The following is a 12,225-nucleotide window of genomic DNA, read 5'->3' as shown; positions in this document are numbered from 1 at the left end:
CCTGCCTTTCCCCCTGAATGCTGGGATTAAAGGCATGCACCACTGGGACCTGCATGTTATTAAAATTTTGAACAGGGCCAGTGAAAGGGTTCAGCAGGTAAAGACGCTTGCAACCAAAGCTAACAATCTTAATTTGACCTCTGCGTGGTAGAAGGTTCTAGACTACTGCACATTGGAGTTCCGCACATGTGCTTTGATTTATGTATGTCCCCCAGCACAAATTAGATAGATCAATTTTAAAACAGGAAAATATAGTAAATATATAGTTTTTTAAATTGGTATGTCACTAGCTTGCTGTACTAGCCTAGCCTTTCCTACTATGACAAGATATTTGAGGCTGGGTGGTTCATAAAGAAAAGAGGATTATTAATTCACAAGGGCTGTTTTCATTGATTCATGGCAGACTGCATCATAGTGTGAGCATAAGTGAGAAGAAGCAATCAGGTGGCCAGGTAAGGAGCTAGAAGGGTGCCTGGGGACTGAGCAGGGTCCACAGAGGCTGATCTGTCTCTTCGGTGGGCATGTCCCTAATGATGTAAGACCCTTCCATGGGCAGAGTCTCTAAACATTGGCTCACTAGAGACTAAGCTTTCAACACATAAATCTCTGGGCTCACATCCAAACCAGGACACATGTCTTGGGTGTACTTTCAGCCTCCACACCAGCTCCCTCCGATACCAATTTCCTAAGACATTACTTCATTACTTCCCTGGGAGAAGCCCCGAGAGTCTTGTCTCGAACACACAGCCAAGACCTTCAAGAACTTGAAAATGACCCTGGCTCAGCCTGCTCTTGAGAAGGTAGGAACAAACTTTACTACTCAAGAGGCCTTGTGTGCAGACAAGCTGCACATCAGAGTACAGAGATCATGGGCAGAGGGGAGTGTTGGGCCTCTGCCCTTACAAAGGTCCACTTGGGCACTTGGTGTTGGCCAACATCTGGGATCCTAGGAAATTTGACCAACAGGGTGGGCTGATGCCCAGGAGTCATCTGGCTATGTAATAGGCATATTAGGAAAGGGTTATTAGCAATGAGAAGTAATCCTGGGACAAAGTCTCTGGGGTCCATGGCTCTTAGAGCACACCCCGCACAGCCATGCAAAATGGTGGGCTATCTCCAGAAAACTTGCTTGCCGTAGCCTTTCCTACATGGCTTGTGCCCTGGTTCTATTGATGTGTAATAGCAGTGTGGCATTCTATCCCATTCTCTCCCATATCACACAATGACATATCTGATTACACAGTGAGCTACTGGATGTTAGAAAACCTGCTTGTTTACCTCACAGCAAATCTACTTCTTTCCTGAGGAGGTAGCCTACATAGCTCCTAACTAAGAGTGAGAGGAAGTCATCAGGAGTGTACTCAAGATCAAGAACACTGAAGGAGCATCTCTGCACTGCCCACCTGTGCCCAACTCTGACAGTTACCCATGGATCAACACGAAGATGAACGTTCATGAACTAATGCTGTTTAGATGTGTTATTGACTACAGAATTCCTCACTTGATTCAAATAATTTTAGGAAGAAAGTTTAAGGAGGTGGTGGTTTTAGTTGTTTTTCCAGAAAGGTATAATAAAGTTAGGGTCGAGAATAGAATGTGCCCCCTCTTCAAAGAATAGTAAGTAAAGGCTGCACAAGTGAAGGAGTACAAAGAGCTTTTATAAGTTACACTGAGAAGGGAACTAGGCTTGGCACAGATTTGTGATCAAGGAAAAGCTTTCTAGGTGAGGTCCAAGGATGAGGCCACAGGTATGCACTTTGATAAAGCAAGGCCACATGAAACGGTTGCTTTGAACTTATAATGAGCTAATGGAATGAAACACTGCTTTGAACTTACTACAGACATCCTTATAACTCCCTTTTGTGTGACATTTTATCTCTAAGGTAATTTTATAAAGAACATTTGTCTTAGAAGGTATAAAAAGGCTGAGAAAAAATAAAGTGTGGCTGTTGGGGCTCTGCTCCATCCACCAAATGTATATATGTGTATATATGTATATATGCATGATGTCCATCTCTATGATGCATATACATCATATGTAGGAATATGTGTATGTATGTAAGTTTGCTTGTGCATTTGTAAAACTGATGAAATGGATGGCTGGGCCCCACCAAGTGTGTGTGTGTGTGTGTGTGTGTGTGTGTCTGTGTTGTGTGTGTCTGTGTGTCTGTGTGTGTGTGTGCCCATGTATGAATGACTTTCTCTTTATCCTTTCTCTTTCTCCCTGGCTCTCAAAGAGTTAATGAGCTCCAAGCCTCTTGCCTCTTGGCCAGCCAAAGGCCCATGAGTTAAAGAGTAAAGAGCCTAAGTACCTAAGTTTCTTTTCTTAATCCTTTGCTGCTATCAGCAGTAGTCAATTGCCAGACACCATCAGCTTTTGGATTCAGGAGAGCAAAAGAGAGTTAATTGCCAGAAACCACCAGCTTCTGGACCCCAGAACAGTAAGAGAAAGTTGATGGCCAGAGGCTATCAACCTCTGGTCTGCCTACTCTGTTCCTACCTCAGTACCTGGGTGTCAGGGCCCCAGGAAACCTCTGAAGTTCAGCTCTGAAGACACATTCTGTCTTCTAAATCAGGAACTTCTTTCTCAGATTTTTCTCTAAGAGGAATGAGTGGGAAGATGATTAAAATAGAGATGGGGTAAATGTCCTTGGGATCTACGTCAGCTGATGGAATTACTACTTCCAATTCCAATTTGTTTGAAAATGAAGAAGGGCCAAGAGAAAGCACAGTGTTACCCAGCACTGCCTGCTCTTCCAGAGGACCCAGTGTTGACTGCCAGCACCCACATGGCTGCTCACAAACATCTGTGACTCCAGTACCAGAGCATCCAATGCCCTCATCTGGTCTCTGGGGTGCCAGGCATGCAAGTAGAGCCCAGATGTGCAGGCAAGCATGCATGCAAAACACTCGTGCATATAAACTAAAATAGTAAGTTTTTTTTCTAAATGAAGATGCAAAGTTTAAAACTTGCCGCTAGTTGCTTAAGAAAGAGCTACTAGCTAGGAGAGGTGGTGTTCCAATCGAGTTCTTTGTATAAAAGTGTAGATATTTCTAGGGCAGTACAAGTTTGCTGATATTACGCCCCTGTTCATAGTTTTCATAATGATCACCATAAATGGCAGATTTATGACTTTATGTTGATAATCATGGAACAGCAATTAGAAAATCTTATGCAATATCAAGTCAAACAGAATTCATGTGTATTTATCCTAAAATTACATCTATGTGAAAAAAAATACTAGAAGGAAACGCTAAATAATGGAAGGGATTTTTGTAAGTGACATTTATAGGCATTTTTATTCTACTTGACTCATTGCTTTTTGGTTTTATTATTGTTTTGCTGTTATTTTGCTGTAAGTTTTTTTTTTCAGCAAGAAAAATACACATGTAGTAATTCTGGGAACCACTGGGTAAACAAGGGTGTTTTGCATAGCAGTCAAGTACCTTATCACTAATCATTATTTCCAGGTCCTTTCCCCCTTAATTTTGGGGCAGTGCCTTTGTAAGCTTCCCAGGTTGGCCTAGAACTTGTGTTCTTACTGCCTTAGCCTCCCAAGTATCTGAGATTATGGGAGAGCCTGACCCTCACACCAGGTGAGAAGTGCCCCAGGCCCTGCGTGTGAGTCCTGGTGTGCATGAGGCATCAGTGAAACTGTACTTTCAGAATCAGTCTAGAATGCCCCACTTACTTCTTGAATAAAGGGACTCCAGGTGTTGATACGCTTTATACCAGTGGTTCTCAACCTTCTCAGTGCTGTTCCTCATGTTGTGGTGGCTCCCAACCGTAAGATTATTTTGCTGCTACTTCAAAACTTTAATTTTGCTAATTTTATGAATCATAATGTACAATCTGATATGTAACCCCCAAAGGGTCATAACCCACAGGTTGAGAACCACTGGTCTAGGCTAAGTACACATTCTTCACAGGCACATTTATTTGCAGTTCCAAAACACTCAGTTCATTGTCTTAAGCTTCTATAAGAACAAGGGCATCATAGTTTCTTCCTCTGAAGGACTAATCTCATCTGAGAATGGCATCCAGGTTCTGGGGGTCAGCAGGGACTCATGGGCAAGTTACAGGAACCAGGGACCAAAGCACTTTCTTTCGATGGAACCCTATCTCAAGAATACTGTGGGGAAATGAAGAGACCTCTGCAAAGGTGCCACCCACTTCGCGGAAAGGTAGAAGTAAATGCTTCCATGGGTTTCTAGTTTTCATCTCTGTAAATAGAGAAAGGTCTATGGGACAGCAGGATGGACATAGACAAAGGCTGACCTCTTCATCTTCTTCTTATATCCTGATGGAGTCGATGTGGCTCAGGAAATCGGGTCATATATTAAAGGAAAAAGGATAAAGCAAAAGTCACATAACTTGTAACCTTGGCAACTGGGCAGTCTTTAAGGAGACAGCATCTTTCTACTTTTGGCTGGCTGGGAGAGTCTTTCTAGGACTGAGCAGTCATGTCCTCTAGGCCTGACATGGGCAGCCCCTGCTAAAGGTCACTTCTCTGTGATTCCTTTTATTCTTGTGATAAATATTTGAAGGCTAACCTACCGCTAGCTGCCGAGGCAGGCACAGGAAGATGAATGCATACTCCATCTGTGAGGAGACAGAGATTGATCAGAAAATGGTGACTACAATCTTGAACTGTGCCTGGTGCTGTCAAAATAAATAAGCACACTCCAAACAAAACAAACCTCCCAGTCTCAGCTAGAACAATGACAGGCTGTGTGGGAGGATTTCCCTGAAGAAGGGATGACGGAAGGAGGGCTAAAGAATGAATCACCATTCACAAAGGAAGAAAAGGAATGGCACATCCTAGGTATAGAGAGGGAACACATGCACCAGGACCCGTGCCAGGAAATAACAGAATAACCAGGCGCTGGTGGCTCACGCCTGTAATCCCAGAACTCTGGGAGGCAGAGGCAGGCGGATTTCTGAGTTTGAGGCCAGCCTGGTCTACAGAGTGAGTTCCAGGACAGCCAGGGCTATACAGAGAAACCCTGTCTCGAAAACACCAAATCCAAAAAACCAACCAAACAAACAAACAAAAACCAGAATGCAGAGGCAGACCAGTGTAGAGAATGGAAGAGACAGAGGGCATGTGAAGGGGGAGGGTGCCTGGCCATGTGGAATCCATGTGAGATCCACTCACAGAGTGTGTGTCTGCAGCCTGAGAACAACAGGAAAACTGTGGGAGAGTTCTATGATTGCAGGATTTGCAGGTGTCTCTCCACCCTTTTAAACATTTGCTTTAGAGAATGGCTTATAGGAGTGTCTTGATTACTTTTTTGTTGCTGTGAAGGATGCTATGACCAAGGCAATACAGAAAGAGTTTATTTGGGGCTTCCAGTTTTAGACGGGGAGTCTATGACTAACATGATGTGTGACAGGAGGCAGGCAGTCATGGTGCTGGAACAGCAGTCGAGAGCTTACATCTTCATCTACAAGCAGGGGAGAGAGGGAAAGACAGAGACAGAGAGAGAGAGAAAGAGAGAGAGAGACAGAGAGAGACAGAGAGAGAGACAGAGAGACACACAGAGAGAGACAGAGACAGAGACACAGAGAAACAGGGACAGAGAGATTGGAGATCATCTTTTAGAAACTTCAGAGCTCACCCTCAGTAGCACACCCACTCTAACAAGGCCACACCTCCGAATCCTTCCCAAATGGTCTGCCAACTGGGGACCAAATGTCCTGGCCTTTCTCACTCTCACTACCACAAAGAGGATAAAGGTAGCTCCTGGTCTGTTACAGGTTTCCAGGAAATAAATGGTGGATATAGAGATGAGAATTTAGGAGACTCATAAAGTGTGATAGAACTAACATGATCCACATTGTTTACTTAATATAAATTTAAACATCAAAAAGGGATATATTACATAATTTTTTTCTGCTAATATATTTGCTGTGTATCTGGAAAAAAGAAAGAAAAGAAACAGAGAGGGGAAGCAAGAGAGGCGGGGAGGGAGGGGGAGAACAAGAGGAGAGAGAAAGGAAGGAAAAAGAAGGAAGGAAGCTGGGCCAGGGATTAACTCGGGATAAAAATGCTTGCCGCTCAAACCTGACAACCTGAGTTTCAGCCCCAAAATCTACATGAAAAGCCAAAACACGATGTCCTGTATTAATAATCCCAGTACTCCTATAACAAGTGGGGGCCAGAGACAGGGTAGTAGACCAGCTAAAGAACAAGTCAGCCTGGACCACATAGCACAAAGAATGGCCCTGCATCAACAGGGTGGATCGTGAGAAACAACTCTTGAGAAAGTTGTCTTCTAACTTCCACATGCATGCATGGAGCCTACACATCAGCACCCAGGCACGGATAGCTCTCTCTGTCTGTCTGTCTGTCTCTGTCTGTCTGTCTGTCTCTGTCTCTGTCTGTCTGTCTCTGTCTGTCTCTGTTTCTGTCTGTCTCTGTCTGTCTGTCTGTCTCTGTCTGTCTGTCTCTGTCTGTCTGTTTCTGTCTGTCTCTGTCTCTGTTTCTGTCTCTGTCTCTGTCTGTCTCTGTCTGTCTCTGTCTGTCTCTATCTCTGTCTGTCTCTGTCTCCGTCTGTCTCTGTCTGTCTCTGTCTCCGTCTGTCTCTCTCTGTCTCTGTATCTCTCTGTCTCTGTCTCTTTCTGTCTCTGTCTCTCTCTGTCTCTGTCTGTCTGTCTGTCTCTGTCTCTCTGTCTCTCTGTCTCTCTGTCTCTCTGTCTCTCTCTGTCTCTCTGTCTCTCTGTCTCTCTCTCTCTCTCTGTGTGTGTGTGTATGAAATGAGAGATGCTATGGCTTGGTTCATTTAACTTGCAGTACTAGGTAAGACTGGACCCAGGACCTTGCACATGCTAGGCAAACACTTTCCCAACAGTTTTATCCCCAGCTAACTCACTCAGTTTCTGATCCATTCCCTTTCATGTGTACAGGCAGCACAGAAAGGTAAGAATTGCATTTCCAGGCCTGGAGAGATGGCTCAGTGGTTAAGAGCGTCTCTTCGGATTGTTCTCCCAAAGGTCCTGAGTTCAAATTCCAGCAACCACATGGTGGCTCACAACCATCCATAATGAGATCTGACCCCCTCTTCTGGAGTGTCTGAAGACTGCTACAGTGTACTTGTATATAATAAATACATAAATCTTAAAAAAAAAAAAAAAGAACTGCATTTCCAGGCCTCGCTTGCAGCTAGATTTGCAGGTGTGATTTGGGATGTGTATGTTAGATGCATTCCTCTAGCACATGGGTCTAGAAATGATATAAGGGGAACATCAGGATTTGAAGCACACATTCTGCTGGTGTGGCTTGTAACAGAAGGAACGTCCTGACATTTCTGCCAGAACATTCTGATTTGACAGGCAGACTCCTGATAGTGGCAGGAGTGGCAGCAGTCTTGGCAGCTAAGGTTGGTAGTGCCTGGCAAACAAATGCTTACTATAATTCATGTGGACCGTCCTTAGTATTTACAGTAGATAACATGATCCCGTGCGTGTGTTCCCACGGTTGGTTCTCAGAGATAATTTGATACTTCAGTCCTGAAGGAAATTCTGCCCCTCTACGTCCTTTCTTCCTCTAATGGTCATTTTTATATTTGTTCAAATAACTATATAAACAAGGATAACATGCTTAAAAATCTGGTTCTGCCAAATGCTTGGGAGAAAGCTGAAAGCTATCTTGTTCTAAAGGTGAGCGATCTGGAACATTCCAGAAATGTTAGACATCTGATTTAAAAGATGACTCATTCAGAATTAAAATAAACTTTGACCTTAAGTTTCACAGATAATATCTCTGTACATTAAGCAGGAATTGGATCTAAAGCAGGAACTCTAACAATGTGACCGTTTCCTTTACAGAGGGAGCTTTACTGTAAGAAACAGATTTTTAAATCAAAAGTTAAAAATGTCAGCAAAGCCATTCTGGAAGTTACTCTCTGCTTTTACTTCCCAAATGATTCATCTTTTTTTCCCTGAACACATTTTTGGTCCTCTCAGGACAGCGTCCAGTCTCTTGGACCTGAGCTCTTGCAGCTGTACTGTAGTTATTTATATACATGTTTGATCTGACCTAGGGAGGAGTTTGTGAAAATACTGAAGGCAGAAACACCTTCTGATCCATTTTTGTATGTCATAAAGTGCCTGCTAAGAATGGTCCTTTATACAAAGGTGGTGCATGATCTATATTTAATCAAGGAATAGATGAATTCTTGTACAATCTTTGTCATGCACTCACTAGCACTCTTGAATGACAGCTTCTAAGGTGATTCTATGCAACAAAAACCACTTTATTACATTTTTCAGATAAAAGTGAAGTGGGGAGATGAGTAGGACATACTTTTTTCTCTTCCTCTTCCTCCTCCTCCTCCTCTTCTTCCTTCTCCTCCTCTTCTTCTTACCTCACATTCAGCCGTGGGATGTCAAGGTTCTTCAGCCCTGGATGATCCCTTCAGCACCCTCTTTCATGCTCACACTGTTCTGCCAGTAATAGCTTCCTAGAATACAGGGTTAAGAATTTTGAGCCCTAATAGAACTTGCTGATAAAACCTGCTTGGATTACTCTTGTTGTCTGCCATGAGTCAGGGAAGGGAGTAGCAGCAACCAAAGCATGCAGGCCAGTGCTCGCTTCCCACAGGAAGACAGTGAGCCTGTGCAGGCCAGTGGTTGCTCCCCACGGGAAGACAATGAGCCCGTGCAGGCCAGTGGTTGCTCCCCACAGGAAGACAGTGAGCCCGTGCAGGCCAGTGGTTGCTCCCCACGGGAAGACAGTGAGCCCGTGCAGGCCAGTGGTTGCTCCCCACAGGAAGACAGTGAGCCCGTGCAGGCCAGTGCTCGCTCCCCACGGGAAGACAGTGAGCCCGTGCAGGCCAGTGCTCGCTTTCCACGGGAAGACAGTGAGCCCATGCAGGCCAGAGCTCGCTCCCCACGGGAAGACAGTGATCCCGTGCAGGCCAGTGCTCGCTTTCCACGGGAAGACAGTGAGCCCGTGCAGGCCAGTGGTTGCTCCCCACGGGAAGACAGTGAGCCCATGCAGGACAGTCCTCGCTCCCCACAGGAAGACAGTGAGCCCATGCAGGCCAGTGCTCGCTCCCCACAGGAAGACAGTGAGCCCGTGCAGGCCAGTGGTTGCTCCCCACAGGAAGACAGTGAGCCTGCAGGCCAGTGGTTGCTCCCCACAGGAAGACAGTGAGCCTGCAGGCCAGTGCTCGCTCCCCACAGGAAGACAGTGAGCCCGTGGAGGACAGTGCTTGCTTTCCACGGGAAGACAGTGAGCCTGTGCAGGCCAGTGGTTGCTCCCTACAGGAAGACTGTGAGGCCGATGTCTTCTCTCCATAGGAAGACAGTGGGAGCAGAAACTTTATTTTTGCAGTGCATACACACCACAGCACTACACGAATTGCTCTTACACAATCATATTTAATTCTTAGACAGCCTCAAGAAGTGGTATTATTAGGATTGCCATTATGAAAATAGGTTTAGGGAAGCAAAATTTGCCCTAGGTTCGTGGCCAGAATTCTAGCCCTAAGCATGTACTTCCACTGACTCCTGATCTGTGGCAGTGGCTATGTTCTGGGCCAGTAGTTTGTGGTCAATAACCCTCCAGGGGTGTTTGGACAATATCTGGAGACTTCTTGGTTGCTACAACCTGGTAGGACAGTTGTTCTTTGTGTCTGGTGGGTAGAGTGCAGCTTCCAGGCACTGGACATCCCCACATGCAAACAAAGAATTATTGGACCAAAAATCTCAATCATATTGAGGCTGGTGGGAACTCCATCTTAGTCTACATAGCAATTGTTTCCAGATTGTAAAACTCTTAAGTAGGCCAATATGTATAATGACTATTTTCATTTCACAAAATAGGAAAGGTGATTGCTTAGCCAGGAGGCATCAGGGGAAGCCAGGAAGCCAGGGGCTCTTGCTCTAGGAGCCTCTGTAGTTCTTGCCTACGCTCCATCATGACCAGCTTCCTTTATTGATAGGCAACTTCAGGCAGCATCTGCTTAACTACTAGGAACTTCAGAGGCTAAAAGGATTCGGCCAGACCAGGGAGATGTCCCAGAGGGTAAAATCACTTGCCACTAAGCATGAGTTTGACCCCCTTGGTGGAAGGAAAGAACCAACTCCTGCAGGTTGTTCTCTGACCTTCACCTTATGCAGTAGCACATGTACACACACCCACACCCACACATCCCCCACACACAATTGATAAATGTAAAAAAAAAAAAAAAGAAAAGAAAAGCATTAAACCAATGCAAAAAACCTCTGCAAGGTGATAGAGCCTCTAGAAATATCAACAGCATTTGTTCAGCTCTTCAGAGAAGACTCTAGAAACTTACTATATGCAGTCATTGATCTTTCTCTAGTACATTCAGATCATTGTGCTAAAATAAGACTTGGGGGGAAAAGCTAATTTTAGGATGGCAACGAGCTTTTGCAAGATAATTAACTCTGCGTGGGTTTCAACTTTAATCTTTCCCCTCTTGATTTGTAGGAGCTGAGCGCCTGGAAGTTTATTTAGAAGAGGAAGTGAAACTGAAAAGACTCACTGAGATTCCTCTTTCTTGTAGGCAAAGCATTTTGAATATGAACAAATCTCTCATCCTGACTCACTAACTGCCTTCATTACCAACAGGAACACACAGTCAGCTTGGAAGAAACTGAAGAAAAATCTAAGGACAGTATACCAGTTTAAATAATAAAACCATAGCTTTCTGTCCAACCTTTGTCTACCAGACCATTTGGTACAGGCCACAACTTGGTTGGGTTCCGGGTAGCTATGACTTAGGCTCAACACAATACATGTATGCTTATAGTTATGTGATTGTGTAATCTGGCGTGTGAACTTTGGAGATGATAAACACCGTTTACAAAGTCCAAAGGTTGGATTCCCCTGCAACAAAGACATTTCTGTGGGATAAAAGGCAGGTCTCCGGTAGGAAAGCTAACCCGGATGCAACAAGATGATTTGGAAACGGGGAGAGGAAAGAGGAAGAGAGGATGTCCTGAGAAATACTAGATGTAGTGTCACTCAGGCACCTGAGCTGGGCGTGGGCAAGGTGCCTCAGGCCTGCTCCTAGACTGGTGCTCCATCCGGGTAGTTTGCATCATTCCTATTGAGACTGCCAACTGAATTCTAGGGCTCACAGCATCAAGAGAATCTGCCTTCTTAGACAAACTTCCCCGGCCACCTGCCAGAGCCAAAGACAGTCCCAGAGAGTGTATCCGTAGAAGGTTCCAGAAAGTGAATATCCAAATGTAGTGAATGAAACCTGGTTTATACAGATGTGGGAAAGAGCCTCAGAAACGTTAATACAGGGTCAGACTGACAATGTCAGCCGCGGGTAGTGGCCAAAGGAGCCAACATGCCCAGTTCGGTGAGGCAGGCCAGATGGGTCTTAAAGGGGTTAAATACATACCATCTGCAGTTCCTACTGCCCAGAAGGCGCTTCCTGCCTGAGCCCTAGAACTGCTGAGTCCTTCCTGCTTTGGGAGCCTGTTTGAGAGCCTTCTCCCAGAAGCCTTCAGGGGCCTGAGCTACTTTGATCACCCTTCCTTCCCCGCTTCCTTGAGGCTCTCTACACGGTGCCCTCTCCGTGCTAACAGTTCACCAACGTTTTCCTGATATACTCTCTTTGGTTTATCGTCTGCATCCTCTCTAAAATGTAGCTTCTGAGAGGGCAGAAACCCTGTGTGCCTTTACCGCAGGTGCAGGGTCGCATCTGTTCCTGGCATTCATCATTCCCTGTACACCGGGCCACCTGCGCCGCTGGACTCAAGTGAGGTTTGCAAATTGACCTCAAATTATCAGTGGCTGGCATCCAAGCTAGGATTCTGGCAAGTGGGCAGTGAAGTCGGATGGGCCTGGGTGTCTAGCCAGATGCTCTTGCGTTTCGATCGATCGCAACTACATTGCATCTTTTCTAGCCCATGAACGGGAACTGTAACAACAACACCCTTCTCCTTTCCTGCCTTCTTTGTAACCCCGCACCAATCTGGACAACTGCTTTTGGGAGCCAGGTCCCCAGTGTCCCAACCCAGTCTCTGACCTCTTGTGTCTAACTCTCGGCTTGCCACATATTTCTCCCCCTATTTATTCTCAGCCCTTTTCAGTGTTCAAGTGATTATTGCCCGTTGGATTACTTGAGTCCCCTGGAACCTTCTCCTTAAAAGAGCTCCTTCCGCACGAACCCCAACTTCCTCCTAAGTCATTCAATAAATATTTACTGACAGCCTAAGAGGCGCGCACTGCCCTG

This window comes from Apodemus sylvaticus, chromosome 2 (genome assembly GCF_947179515.1).
Source record: "Apodemus sylvaticus chromosome 2, mApoSyl1.1, whole genome shotgun sequence".
Classification (NCBI taxonomy): domain Eukaryota; kingdom Metazoa; phylum Chordata; class Mammalia; order Rodentia; family Muridae; genus Apodemus; species Apodemus sylvaticus.
Note: the sequence above shows the minus strand (reverse complement) of the source record.